This window comes from Panthera pardus, unplaced genomic scaffold (assembly GCF_024362965.1).
Source record: "Panthera pardus isolate Hobbes unplaced genomic scaffold, ASM2436296v1 HiC_scaffold_24, whole genome shotgun sequence".
In the NCBI taxonomy this organism is placed as follows: Eukaryota; Metazoa; Chordata; class Mammalia; order Carnivora; family Felidae; genus Panthera; species Panthera pardus.
This window is the reverse complement of record NW_026526810.1, coordinates 91,001,512-91,016,628: the sequence shown is the minus strand read 5'-3', so window position 1 is coordinate 91,016,628 and position 15,117 is coordinate 91,001,512. Positions and strand designations below refer to the sequence as shown.

The following is a 15,117-nucleotide window of genomic DNA, read 5'->3' as shown; positions in this document are numbered from 1 at the left end:
TTATGAGGATAGAGCTCACCAGGTGTTCTTTCCAGGCCATGTACCACTGGCAGTGGGGTCCTTGTTTTCATCTCACCAGTTGCAGTGTCTTGTCCCAGGGTCCTCATTTTCTAGCACTTCAATTTCCAACTGTCTTACCTCAGGTTCCCCTAAACCCACGTACCGACTGAGCAAATTTCCACAACTTCTGAGAAAAGACTAAGAGAAGCAGAGAGACACCATGCATACACTTGAGGTAGGATGTTGTCCATATGCGTGGGATAATGCATCATGACTACTGAAATCAGGTGGGCCAGCAGTATGGCTCAGGGCGCTCCAACTGTTGGCTACAAGAGGTTTGTGAACTAGAGGTAACTCAGGAAAACTGACAGACATTTTAGAACCTTGGTTAGTCAACCCATTCCCCCAAACCATCAAATCAAGAATAGATATAAAATTCATTAAAATAACTTCTTTAGTCAAAACCTGAAGAATGCCAGTGACTTAAACCTAAGACCCATGGATAAAAGTGTTTTACTTTCCCAAGGACCAAAAAAAAAAACTAAAACCAAACAAAACCTGAAAGACATAGCTCAGACATTTTAGAATAAACTAGAAAGAAGGGACAGCAATTGTTCCATCTGAGTGGGATGAAAAAAGACCAGGAAGTGACTAGAAGATACCGGGCAACACTTCCCTTCTGAGGTGTACTAATGATGTTGGGAAGCTAGGACTCTATGTGTATTTAACATTATTTTGGATATAGTTTTACCCAGAAGGCCCTGCCATTGTAGCAGAAGCACCTTTTGTGGTACTGTGAATGGGAGCATTTACAGCATCTAAAGCCTATAAATCTAGAGTCTTATTCATGGTAGGGAAGGCCTTGTTCTCTCACTCCCACCAAACCTCAGGTGGTGGCAGCAGAAAGTTGTGCAAGAAACACAACAACACCATCTGTTCAAGGAGCTGTCTACCTGAGATTCAATGTAGGGATGTTTGCTTTACACATAACTGGAAAAGAAAAAACTTCCAGCTGGCTTCAGCTATGTGTTAGGATAGGATACATGTTAGGATTGACTAATTGCTGTAACCAGCAACCCGAAATCTCCATGGCTTACACCCACACAAAAGGTTTCATTCTTGCTCATCTCATAATGCAGTCAAGTTGGCAGGGGCTCAGGGGGCTCAGGGGCACAGGCTTCTTTCATACGTGGCTCCTCTGCCCCTTAGAGCCTTGGAGTCCTCCCATAGATCCTCTGCCTCCACCCAGCACAACTGCAGCCCAGAGAGAGAGAGAGAGAATGATGAGGGAGGGTGAAGGACCACCTGGGAGGTGGAGACCTGGTGACCTATATGATTTCTATCTGCATTCTTTTACCCAGAACTAGTCACATGGTCCCACCTAGATACAGGGGTCTGGGAAAAGTAGTCTTCCTGTGAGCCCAAGAGGGAAATGAAAGAGTCTGGTGAACGTAGAGAAATGTCTCTATCGCAAGCTGTATTCTATATATAATTGCACTGAACGATGTCCACCAGAGAGGAGATCATCACTGACATAATCCTAAAAACTCAATTCTTTACACATTTCTGATTTTGGGTAAGAAATTTCTTAAATTGATGCTCTTATCATTTCTCCCTGAAGGTTGAATAGAACTTATTTTCTGAGCTTTCCTCCCTAAGTCTGTCAAGTTTCTGCCCAAGTGTCATTTCTCAGTGAGGCCTATCCTGAGCATCCCACTTAAAACTGCAGCCGATATATCTCATCACTCTAATTCTGCCCTATTTTTCCCCAAGACATGTATCATAATCTCACTTAATACATTATTTATTTATCATATTTCTTTTTTATGGAATGCCTTCCATTATTGAAATTTAAGCTCCAGTAGGGCAGGTGCCTTTGTCTGATTTAATCACTGAGGTATCCTTATGCCTACAATGATTCCTGACACATACTGGCCATAAGGAATGAACAATGAACACATGAACAAGGAACCACAGGCATTCATCAAGAAGGAATTCATAAATAGGTATCTGTACACTCATGTTCATAGCAGCATGGAAAGTGGAAATAACCCAAATGTCCATGGAGGGATGAATGTATAAACAAAATGTGGTGTATACGTACAGTGGGATATTATTCAGCTTTACAAAGGAAGGAAATGGTCCAGCAATCCCCCTTCTGGGTATATAGCCAAAAGAACTGAAAGAAGGGTCTTGTTTGCACATCCATGTTCGTAGCAGCACCCTTCACAATAACCAGGAGGTGAAAGCAATCCTAATGTCCATTGACTAATGAATGGGTGAACAAATGTATACACATACAGTGGAGTATTATTCAGCCTTAAAAAAGAAGGAAATCTTTTGTCATGCTACAATGTGGATGAACCGTGAGGACATTATGCTAAGGGAAATAAACCAGTCACAAAAAGTCACAAATATTGGCGGGTGGTGGACTGCAGAAGGTGAGGGAATGGAACTCAGGACTGAGAGCAATTCTCCTACTTCAGGCCTAGTTTGGACTAGGCCATATTCTCATGGTATCTTTCTTACTTTGTCCATAATTTGGGCTCTCAGTCTTCCTTCTGGATGCATTTCAGGAGTGAACTTGATTGACATCCACATAGTTGCAAATGGCAAGATTTCATTCTTTTTGATTGCTGAATAATACTCCATTGTATATATATACCACATCTTCTTTATTCATCCATCGATGGACATTTGGGCTCTTTCCATACTTTGACTATTGTTGATAGTGCTTCTATAAACATGGGGGTGCATGTGTCCCTTAGAAACAGCATAACTCTATCCCTTGGATAAATATCTAGTGGTGCAATCGCTGGGTAATAGGGTAGTTTTATTTTTAATTTTTTGAGGAACCTCCATACTGTTTTCCAGAGTGGCTGCACCAGCTTGCATTCCCAGCCCTTCTTCTTCTTTTTTTAATGGGCAAGGCTAAATTATATAATGTCCAGAGACATTTTGCCACAATTGGGTGATAAGACTATTTGCAAAGCAGCAGTTACTATAAAAATAATTGGGGAAGAAAGTGTTCATCATTGGGAAGTATCTTATAAAAAGGGGCTTTTTATTTTTTTTTTTATTTATTTTTTTTTTTTTTAATATATGAAATTTACTGTCAAATTGGTTTCCATACAACACCCAGTGCTCATCCCAAAAGGTGCAAAAAGGGGCTTTTTAAGTGAAAGGCAAAGTTTTATTTTTTGGCCTGGGTTGTAGTTACAAAAGTGTTCACTTTTACAAAAATTCACTGCCATATATTTGTTTTGTGTAGTTTTCTATAGATTTACATTACAATAAAAACATGTTTTAAAAGAGAGAAAGATCCTTAGGGGTCACAACCACCAAATATAATATGTAGACCTTGTTTGGATCCTGATTTGAACAAACAAATTATAAAATATTTATGAGATAATCAGAACTATTGGAACACTGATTAGATCATTGTTGACATTTAGGAGTTATTGTTTAATTATAGATGTGATAATGCTACTGTGTGTTTAGGAAAAGAGTCCTTATTATTTAAAGATACACACTGAAATATTTTAGGTAATGTTTGAGATTTACTTAAATCCATTGGCAGGTAGAAATGACAAGTAGGGGTATAAATGAACCAAGTTGGCCAATGTTGCTCATTGGTGAGACTGACTGCAGAGTACATGGGGGTTCATTCAACTATTCCCTCAACTTTTGTGCCTGTTTGAAATCTTCCATAACAAACTATTTCTCTTATTGTCATGATTTGGATGAGTGGTTCATAAGCAAATGATAGATGGACCCGGAAGCTCTGTATGTTAATTGCATGAGCAGCTTCCTCTCTTTTCATTTAACTGTTCTGAAAATTCTCTCTATGTGGGACAATTATTTAAGTAAACCATAACTTCGGAGCCAGGTGTCCTTTGTCAGATAAAATGTCCCTGAATACCAAATATCCCAATGCTTCTTTCAGACCAGACTGGCAAAATAAAACACATTTTAACTTCTCTCTGGAGGTCTGGAGACCAAGACGCAGAGTCAACATTGTAGCCAATGTGCTGTCTGGGAGCTGCTGCCCAGATTTGTACACCTTGTAGGACAGAACCTTCCACTCCATATTCTATGAGTTTCGGGCCCAGACCTAAAATTTGTCTTTGAAATGCCTCCCACACTTGTTGAACAGCTGCTCAATCTCAAGTTAGCACCCAAAGTAAGACATAATAATATGGGTTGTTTTTTAAGGCCTCACTGCCTCAATTTTATCATGCTGGCATCAGCACCATATGCCTACTGGTGTGGCAAATTGAGAAGAAAATGTTTCTATGACCATGCTGCTGATTTTAAAAATAACATATCTAATGAGCCAGCTGTGATTAGACAAAAAATTAATAGTCATTTCTGCAGTTTATTTCATCCTAAACATTTCTCAAATGTTATTCTCTCTTTTCAAACTCTAATACAGATATTGTACAGATGGTCCATTTGATGGGTTCTATTTTAAACAAGCCACCAGGGAGATCACCGGTTTATCAAGAGATAGGAAAAATTGCTTATTCCAGGTCAAATGGGCAGAACTAAAAATAATGTATGATTTTGACAAAGTGACATACATTTTATAAGCCAGTGTTGTCGGTTCATGGAGATATAAGGCCCTGTCCCCTTGGAACTTGCATATATAGGAAATAAAGATTGACTGGAGCATTAAACTGTACAATCAATATACAGTGATCAGAGCTGACAGTGCAAATTAAGCAGCTGTCAGGTCAGCAAGACTGGGCTATGAAAGAATATGTCATGATACCTTAAAGAATGTGTCCATCCAAAGGTGTGTGGGAGGGGATGATATTGGTCTGTGACAGAAATATAGAAAAACAAGTGTCACTAAGGCAGGTGTTGGCTGTGTGCATCTAAACACTATTTAGAGGACAGAGAGCCTTAACCAGTGGCTCTGAGTTACTCAGGCCTTACAGCAAGATCCCCTTCCTGTGAGCCAAAGGCATCAGGCTATGGAAACCCAAGGCAGAGGTCACACGCCTAACCTGGCTCACAGTTAGATTTGTCTGGATCCTGTAGATTTTCTTTTTAATATTCAAACTAACTGGGAACATCTTTTTTTTTTTCAAGATTTTATGCAAGACTCTCCATTTATTGCTTTTCTTGAAAAAGCCCACAATCTCACTTGCCAAAAATCAGCTAGGACTGAGTAAAAGCTGTCACCTTCACTCTCCCAGTCAGTCACCGTCACTCCGCTATCTTAACTGCCTGGACTCCGGAGGCAGCTGTGTTGGCCACCCCCAGCTAATCCATTGGTCTCACTTCCTCGCTTCTAACTTCAAGCTCATCATAGAGTCTTGTGTTTTCCAGCCTCACTTCCCCTGTTGGTCTTTTTCTTTTAATTTTATTTTTTTAATGTTTCTTTTTGAGAGACACAGACAGAGACAGACAGTGCAAGCAGGGGAGGGCCAGAGAGAGAGGGAGACAGAATCTGAAGCAGGCTCCAGGCTCTGAGCTGTCAGCACAGAGCCCGATGTGGGGCTCAAACACACGAACCGCGAGAACATGGCGCAAGCTGAGGTCAGACCCTTGATCGACTAAGCCATCCAGGTGCCCTGTCTCCTGCTGGTCTTTTGACAGGGAGGGAATGAGCTGGTCGTGCTGAGGTGAGGACTCCTGCATATGTGACAGTTTTATGTTTCATGGTATGGGAAGTGTGGCATTTTGATTTTACATAATCAGTCTCCAGTAAGTCAGCCTGAAAGAGGTGGATCCATTCTTGGTGTAACAACACCAAGTGTCAGTCTTCAAGGCTGAGGACTGAGACCCCATTGCTGCTAAACTCACAGTGGTGTGTACCCTGTTGCAGTGACTTGGGATTGAACTACCCAATGTCAGCATGTGGAATCCTCCACCCAGAAGACATTTTCCAATTTTCATTTTATACTTAGAAGGTACCTCATGCTCTAATTTTGTTTTATATATCACACATGCTTACGTTATACTTTTTGTATATAGCTCTGAGTGTGTGTGTGTGTGTGTGTGTGTGTGTGTGTGTGTGTGTGTGTGTGTGAAATCTGAAAATAGAAGTTAGGTTAGTAGGAGAGCAACCAAAATAAAAGTTTGGGTTCAAAATAAAATGATCTTTGCCTTCCTAGCACTTCTTGCAGCATGCGGGTGTATGTTCCTGATTGTTCTATCCTTTCTATTAGTATCACGTGTCATGGTTCTTTATTAATGGTGAGAGAATTACTGCTTTTTCTAACTCCCAAACCTTATCTTCCCTACTTTGTTAATGTCATTGCCTCTGCAGTCACCCACTAGCCTCCTGTATTTTATAATTTAGAAAATGTCCACCTACATATTGTACCTCAATTGTGTCATCTGCCAAAATGCAAGATGACTGGGAAAGAAAATCTTAAAAACACTTCCTACACGTTCACACATTGCAACGGCTTTACATCACAGGCATTTGGGAGCCCCACTGTGTCTGGGAGAACTTTAGAATGATTCATGCAGGCAACAACTTAAGCGAAGATGAACTCTGAAAGATTCTCTTTAGCATGAGTGTTGCAATGCTGCCTCTTGTAAAAACTCTGAAATGGTTTAGGATCCTCCAACTCTTTCCACGTTAGCCATAAACATAGACATCTCATTCATTCATTCAAAAAGTGGTTATTAAGCATCTACTATGTGCAAATGACCAAAGACACCCCTAAGCCAATAGAAAGCAGTTTTCCTGGGGGCGCCTGGGTGGCTCAGTCGGTTGAGCGTCCGACTCTTGATCTCAGCTCAGGTCATGATTTCACAGTTCATGAGTCCGAGCCCTGTATCAGGCTCCATGCTGACAGTGCAGAACCTGTTTGGGATCCTCTTTCTCCTTCTTTTTCTGGCCCTCCCCTGCTCATGCTCTCTCTCTCTTAAAATAAATAAACTTTAAAAAAGGAAAAGCAAGCAGTTTTCCTAAACTGAGTCTCAATGATCATAATGATGGTGACAATAATAAAACAGACAAGGACGTTTTTTGCTATTGCAGCCACGTAAGTGATTTCAGTTGTTTTGTTTTCTGCATTACAGGATAGGACTATCTGGCAGCTTGTAAGAATGTCCAGAAAGTATCACATAGATCTGTACTTACGATTTGTGTTGTCCTCCTGTAGGGAGGTGTCTTTGGACATCAAATCAGAGTTCCCTACAAAATGCAGGCTGAAAGCTGGCAACTACTTAGAAAATATTTCTCAGTATTGCTCCCAAGTGATTTTAAAAACACACCAGAAGGTCACACACCCATTTTCTATCTCTGTCTCTGTCCTCCCCTCTAAGTCATTCCTGTATCAGAATCACTTACGGTCAAAGCATTACAGTGAACAATGAACATGTGCATACTGAGAAATAACAAATAAATCTCTAAAAGTTGTTTTTGAAATCACACATACATTTGATTGACAAAATCAGTCACGCATAAGAGGATCCTAACTGCGAAGCTTCTCAGTTTCATCTCTACAAATGTAATATTTCCAAGGTTGACATTTCAATAACTAAAATAGATGTTCAATGACAGAAAGAAGTGTTTGGGTCAATTCTTTACCAGAATTACAAATCAAGTTTATTTTAGATCTTGCTTTCTAAGAATCAAAGACATTAACAGAAGAAAACTAAAATGACCACATTTGGGGGGAACCTGGGTGGCTCAGTCAGTTAAGTGTCTGACTCCTGATTTGGGCTCAGGTCATGAACCCACGGTTTGTTGGATTGGGTCCCACATCAAGGCTCTGCACTAACGGTGTGGAGCCTGCTTGGGATTCTCTCCCACTCTCTCTCTCTGCACCCCCTACTCTTTCTCTCTCAAAATAGATAATAAAAACATTAAAATTTTTTTAATGACCACCTTTCTGAAGGACTAAATAGTGATGTTTCAATTATAGAATTGAAAGTCCCTCTCTAACAACTCAAATAAGACAGCTGGCATTGGCCTGGGAATGGGTTTTATCCCATAAAGATGTTGTGTATGTTACCCTTAATGAGTACTTAGAATTTAGATAGAGATGGGAATATCAGAGATTTAATTTTAACGTAAACATTATTGTAAATAGGATCTCCTTTACTAAAACCTTGTTTCTTCTGTAAACTCTGTTGGCAACAAGCCAGAGAATTTAATAACCTGACATAAAGTGTTGTGGAAGTTATGTGAGATTGTGTGTTTTTAAAACCGTTAACTTTTAAATGACTACTGTTTTATCATCGTAACAAAGCAATGACTCTGTGAGTTCCATGTGGGAACCCTGTAATTTTTAAAACTGCCTGGCAATCTACAAGTAGGCTTAGAGATCTGTCAGCCAATGAGGACATTTGATGGCCTCAAAGGATTGGGTTTGATTTGGTATTTTATAATAGAAGGGGGAAAATATCAAGCTGATACCAAGCATCATACATTCTGTAAGTAGCCACAGAATGACCTTCTGGGAGATAGGATACAAATTTACCTGTACTAACCAAAGCCACTACCAAGCTGTTCTAAACTTGAAAGAAGACAAATGACTCACCTGCCTGATATTTATTTTGCAAAGCAAGGACTGCAGTGAATCAATTCCACTCTGGAATCTCAGGCTTCAGAATTAGCCACATAGGGTCTGTGTGACTTTGGCCAGTTTCCATAACCTGAATCCACACATTTTATGTATAAAATTAACAAATGTAATCTATGAAGACAGAGTAGAAATAGCTATCCCATAGCAACTAAGTGCTGTTATAAAGGTCCAATGAGATAATGTGCTTAGCAGTGTGCCTGATGGATGGTAAGTGCTCGATAAATGAGAGGACTCTGTGTTACCCACTGCACGCACTGTGTGCCACCATTGGAAGCAAAGGGACAGAGCTGCTCCCATTTTGCCTCCGCTTCGTAGATGTGATCACCACAGCTGAAATGTAGCAGTTTCTTCTGGATTCTTTGTAGACGAATAAAGTTCTGTATCAGCAACATAAAGTGTGTGAGTCCCCTTCGTTTACACTGGCAAGATGCCAAGAAAGAGAGGTGGTTTTCTGGAGAAGGATCGCCCGGGGGGAAATGTGTGTATCATTCTGTGTGTCAGAGTGCTGGCCCCCTCCACTGCAGTTGAGAATGAATGCCACCTGTGCACATAGGAAATAGGTGAAATCATTTTTCTCATTATGAATGGAATTGAACTTTTCTCCCCCATGAGTATTTCTCAATTCAAGTCATTGCTTAAATATCACTTCCACGGGGTGGTTCAGTTGGTTGAGCATTGGCTCTTGATTTTGGCTCAGGTCATGATACCAGGGTGGTGGGATGGAGCCCTGCATCAGGCACCATGCTGAGCATGGAGCCTACTTAGGATTCTCTCTCTCTCCCTCTCCCTCTGCACCTCTCCCCCCACTTGTGCGCTCGGTCTCTAAAATAAAAAAAAAAAATTTAAATCACCTCCTCAACGAGGGTCCCCCTGACTACCATGTTGAAACCAGCAACCCACCTCCCCATATTGATTCTCCTTCTGTAATGTTTTCTTCTTCCTTAACCCCATTAATTTAATGGAATATATTGTTTTCAAACTTATTATGTCTTGATTATTTTCTCTCTTCCAGCTAGAATGTAATCTTTTTGGGGACAGGAATCTGTATTTGTTTTTTGCCTAAACAGCTGATAATTTGTTGAATGAACAAGTAAATACATAGATTTATTCACATTTGCTTGTATATGCGCAGAGAAATTCTAGAAACTTCCTGAGAAAATTAACAGTTGTTACTAGGGCAAGGAAAATGGGACAGGTGGTCTAGATGAATTGGGTATGGCAGGAAGGTGATATCAATTTTTGATTTTTGAACCATGTGAAGTTTTGATATATGTATATATATATATACATACATATGTATGTATATATGTATACATATACATGATATATATACATATATATGTGTATATGTGTGTATAAATGTATATAGTATTGATACACATTTACATACATATTGTATTTATATATGTATATATATATGTGTGTGTGTATATATAAATGTATATTGTAAAAATCACTGTTTCTTAAGTCACCTACCATTATAGGCCTGACTTCCATTTCTCCACTTTCTCAAAAGCGATCTCTCTTCCTTCTTTTTCCTATGCCCTTTTACTTTCTCTGTCAAGCCTCAAAATAGCAAATATTTCCCACTACACATACATATGCATCTGTACATATTTGTGTGTGTGTGTAAATGAATCTTGGAAGAAAAGTGTGAAACTGAGCTTCAGTTTCAAAACGGAGCTATCCTACTCAAATACAGAATGTAACCAAGTTGTTAGTAAAGGCTTATTGGGCAACAGCAACAACAAAGAGTTGACTCCAAAGAGGAGGGCCAACCAAGGAAGCATGATGGTGATCTTAGAGGGCATGATAAACTGATGGTCATGCTGGCAACTGCTTTGCGGGGCATTAGCTGTCTCTCCCAGGGGTCATATACCAGAAGGTTCGTTGTGTAGCAGGTGAAGTGACCACTGTGCTAGGAACAGTTGCTTTGGGGATCCCCCTGCTGAGAATTTCCCTGAGGCCCTATATCTGCTTCCAGGCTGCACCCTCCCCCATTCTAATGGAAGGGCTCACTGGTTTTCAGCCATCTGAAGGGAATGCCTCCTGGAGACTGGGAGAACACAAACAAGCAGATCTGCAACGTGGTGTGAAGAAAACAGAGGAGGCACGTGAGTTGGGATGCATTAAACATTATGAATTCATTTGCACAGTCACCAGCAGAAGCAACATGATCTAAAATCAAGACAAAGCCAGGAGCCTTGCCCTCAAATCACCAGTGAGTGGAACATAAGTAAAATTTAAAAATATAGATGCGTTTTTCTTCCCCTCCAGCCTCTTCTTCACTGCCGCACATGTTTTCCAGCCAGTTGTAGGTGAGTGAATTATTATTCTGGCCAAATTCCTCTAGGAAGGAAAGAGTAAATTCAGTCCATTTTCACTTCTCTTCTCTCACAAAGTAGGTAAGACAGTGATGGTATCAGTCTTTTTAACTCACTGGATTTTGTTCACCGGGATTTAATGAATATTCATTAATACACTGTGACAAGCAATGCCAAAAATATGAAGCAAAGCAAACTGATAAAGGCTGTGAATTACAAATTCCTAAGCCCTTATGTAGAAAACTAATTTCTTCTTACTGCATTAAGATCTGACCATCCCTAGATCCGGTGCCTTTTATGTACATCCGTGAATTTTAGTTATGTAAATAATTAAAACCTGAAGAAATGAGTCATTTTTAAATTTTTATTTATTTCTAGTCAAAGCATAGTTGACTAGTTGTCATACAATATTATATGATTTTCATGTACAACATAGTGGTTCAGCATTTATATACATTACAAAGTGCTCATGAAGGTAAGTATAGTTACCACCTATCACCATACAAAGTAGTTGCTATATTAGTGACTCTATTCTCTATGCTGTACTCTACATTCTCATGAGTTATTTATTTTATAACTGGAAGTTTGTACCTTTTCATCCCTTTCACCCATTTCTCTAATCCCCACCCTCTCCCATCTGGCAACCGCCAGTTTGTTTTCTGTGTTTATGAGTCTGTTTCCATTTTGTTCATTTGTTTTTTTAGATTCCATATATAAGCGAAATCACATGGCATTTGTCTTTCACTGTCTGACTTATTTTACTTAGCATAACACCCTGTAGGTCTATCCAGAAAGGAGTTATTTTAAATATAAAGATTTGTTCTTACTTTTTCACAAAATCATCCCTTTATACAAAATATTAGTGAACAGTAGTCCTCCAGAATTGAAAATTGTGAAAGTCACATATCACGATGGCCTGTCAATGTCTTGTATTAAAACAAAGCCTAAAAAAGATTTTTTAAAAATTTTTAAATGTTTTTATTTATTTTTGAGACAGAGAGAGACAGAACATGAGCAGGGAAGGGGCAGAGAGAGAGAGGGAGACACAGAATCCAAAGCAGCCTCCAGGCTCTGAGCTGTCAGCACAGAGCCCGACGCGGGGCTCGAACTCACAGACTGTGAGATCATGACCTGAGCCAAAGTCAGACGCTCAACCGACTGAGCCACCCAGGCGCCCCCAAAGCCTAAAAAAGATTTTTTAATCAATTTGTTAGACTGTGTTTTATATTTAATCCACTAACGTAGAAAATCGTGTGAATGATATTGGAAGGTGAAAGCAACATTTTCTAAGTTGTTGCTCAATATTTCTCAGTGTTGGCTGTTGCTTCTATCCTGAAACATTATGATGACACCCCCCATAAGATCCTGCCCCCAAACAAGACTCTCTGTCATGTGATGCCACAGCAGCAAGTAGTTGACATCTTTCCTACTTAACACCATGACTGTAGTTAGCTCTCCACTCTAGGAGTCCCCCAGTGAAAGAGGAGCACATCCCATCACACCGCCAGGTGACGTATGCACCCAGCCCGAAGGGAGCAACTCAGATCCTCTGTGCAACACCCGGAGAGAGAGGGCTTCAGACCCCAAATAGCAGCTTTTCTGGGAGTGGCAAAAAAAAGGCACAAAAAGAATGCTTATGATAAAGACTGCAACACAGCCTATGAAATTGGGCTTTCCAGAGCACTACAGAGAAGTCACGCTTCAGTGGTCAAGTGCTGGAGGAAGGGCCAAGACAGAGAACCAAAAGCTCTAGCGGTTGCCATGGCAGCAAGCAACAGGACTAGAAAAGGTTTCCAGATGCAGGTCTGTCTCGAGAGTGTGTGCAATCACATGCTGTCTGTGTTTACCACATGCTGAATGAAGACAGATCCAGTCTGTTTTCCAACTCCCTCAGTCAGTTTGCATTAAGATGATCTGGTGAAATTCTGGAGGGGCAGGTGTGATGAGCTCTCTGACCTGGGTCTTTAAGTTAGTCTGCATAAAGAAGGCTCAGGCCTTTCTTCCCCAGCTTGAGCAGGAAATACAACATAAGCCGATCAGCCGCCGAGGCGGGTTTAGCCTGGTAGGCTGAAATTTCCAGTTACACCGTGACATGTGCCAGTCTCCACCTGCAGAGTGATTGATCTAATAGTAAAACTGATGTGGTCGCTATATATTATCATTTGGAAATATTAAGAACTATTCCAGATAGTGCAGGGAAATGTTCTTTGGATCTGATTTCATTTCAGAAAAGCAACAAGAGGATATTTCTTTTTCTCTGTATTACTTTAAGTAACTTGCAGTGGAAAAATAGGCTCTGATTGCAGATGTCCGCTCTGTCCCTGGGACAATGGACATGTGGGTCCATTCTCTAGATAAATTTTACCCTTCCCCCTCCCCAGAGGAGATCAAGTTACTTCTTTTATTGTGGTAAAATATATATAACTTAAAATTTACCATTTTAAACATTTTTAATGTTTACTTATTTATTTTAAGACAGAAAAGGAGGAAGCACATGAGCAGAGGATGGGCAAAGAGAGAGGGAGAGAGATAATCCAATGTGGATAGTTCCCAATGTGGAACTCAGTCTCAACAACGTGAGATCATGACCTGAGCCAAATGGAGAGTCAGACCTTAACCAACTGAGCCACTCAGGTGACCCTGAACCATTTTTTTTAATTAAAAATTTTTTTTTAATGTTTATTTATTCTTGAGAGAGAGAGAGAGTGAGCAGGGGAGGGGTAGACACAGAATCCAAAGCAGGCTCCAGGCTCTGAGCTGTCAGCACAGAGACTGACGCAGGGCTCGAGATCATGACCTGAACTGAAGTCAGATGCTTAACTGACTGAACCACCCAGGCGCCCCATCTCCTTAACCATTTTTAAGTGTACAATTCAGTGGCATTAGGTACGCTCACAATTTTGTATGACCACTATCCATTTTCAGAACTTTTTCATCATCCCAAACAGAAACTTTGTACTTATTAAAAAATAACTCCCTATTAATCCCTCTCTTCAGACCCTAGCAACCCCTATTCTACTTTCTGTCTCAATGAATTTGCTTATTCTAGATACCTTATGCAAGTGAAGTCATACAGTACTTGCCTTTTTATGTCTGACTTTCAGTTAGTATAATGTTTTCCAGATTCTTCTATGTTGTTACATGTATCCGAATTTCCATCCTTTGAAAGGCTGAATGATATTCCATGGTATGTAAATACAACATAAACACATTCTATGTGTATTTTGTTGATCCGTTCCTCTGTCAATGGGCATTTGGTTTGTTTCTACCTTTTGGCTATTGTGAGTGATGCTGTTATGAACATTGGTGTCAAATATCTGTTTGAGTCCCTGCTTTCAATTCTTTGGGGTATATATCCAGAAGTGGAATTGCTGGGTCACATGGTAATTCTGTGCTTAAATTTTTGAGGAACCACCAAACTGTTCCACACAGTTTTCACAGTGGTGCAGTGCACATTAGCACAACAATGACTGTACCATTTTACGTTCCCCCCAACTTTCTCCTCTGAATGCCTTTGGAAAGATACAACCTCTGTGTTACTCTCCCGAATTGCAAAGTGCTAGGGGACAATTGCTAGTAGAACCAACCCTGCGAGTCAGAGTCGATACATTTCCTCGATGGCATGCCGAAACCCTGATAATTGAAAGTCAGTAAGCATTTGCTGAGTGCCTACGATGAGCCAGACAATGTACCAGGCATTAGAGATAACAAAGAACTCATAGCTTATTGAGGACAGTAGACATTTTTGTGCAAAGGTGTAATGTGATGAATCCAATAATAAAATAGAAAGATGTGCCAGGCAATAAAAGGGCAGGAGAAACTTTGCAGAAAAGATCACTGAGCTGGGTTTTGAATGCTGAACAGGGGTTTGCCAGGTGGGAGGAAGGAGAATAGCCCCCGTAGAAACTATAGTAAGTTCAAAGAAGAGCCAAGAGAACATGGCATTCTCAGGGAATGAAATACGGTTCATTACGGCTGCAGTTTATTCCCTGGTTTCTGGCCTGTTGGTGTCCTTTCAGAAACTCTGTGGATAGGAAGGGGAAAGACATGTGTATATACAAGCATGTGTTCATAGATGAATTTGTACCTGAAGGTAGGAAGCAGTGGGATTTCCTCAGGTGGCGTCCAGTCTTGTGATTTGTGGTCACATGTAGGAGCCTAAAGATACTGAGTAGGAAGGTGACTGCAGGATGATATCTGACTCTTTGAGGCATTGAAGTGGTTGTTACCAAATAAAA

General features: G+C 40.3%; 1 long non-coding RNA gene across 1 annotated transcript in view; it reads left to right on the top strand.

Annotated features, from left to right (window-relative positions):
* Positions 1-15,117, top strand: part of LOC128773012 (uncharacterized) — a 72,033-nt gene that overhangs the window by 42,876 nt on the left and 14,040 nt on the right. Inside the window, exon 2 of the long non-coding RNA XR_008417191.1 lies at positions 10,540-10,776. This is a non-coding gene — a long non-coding RNA (uncharacterized LOC128773012). The remainder of the gene's footprint in view (positions 1-10,539; positions 10,777-15,117) is intronic.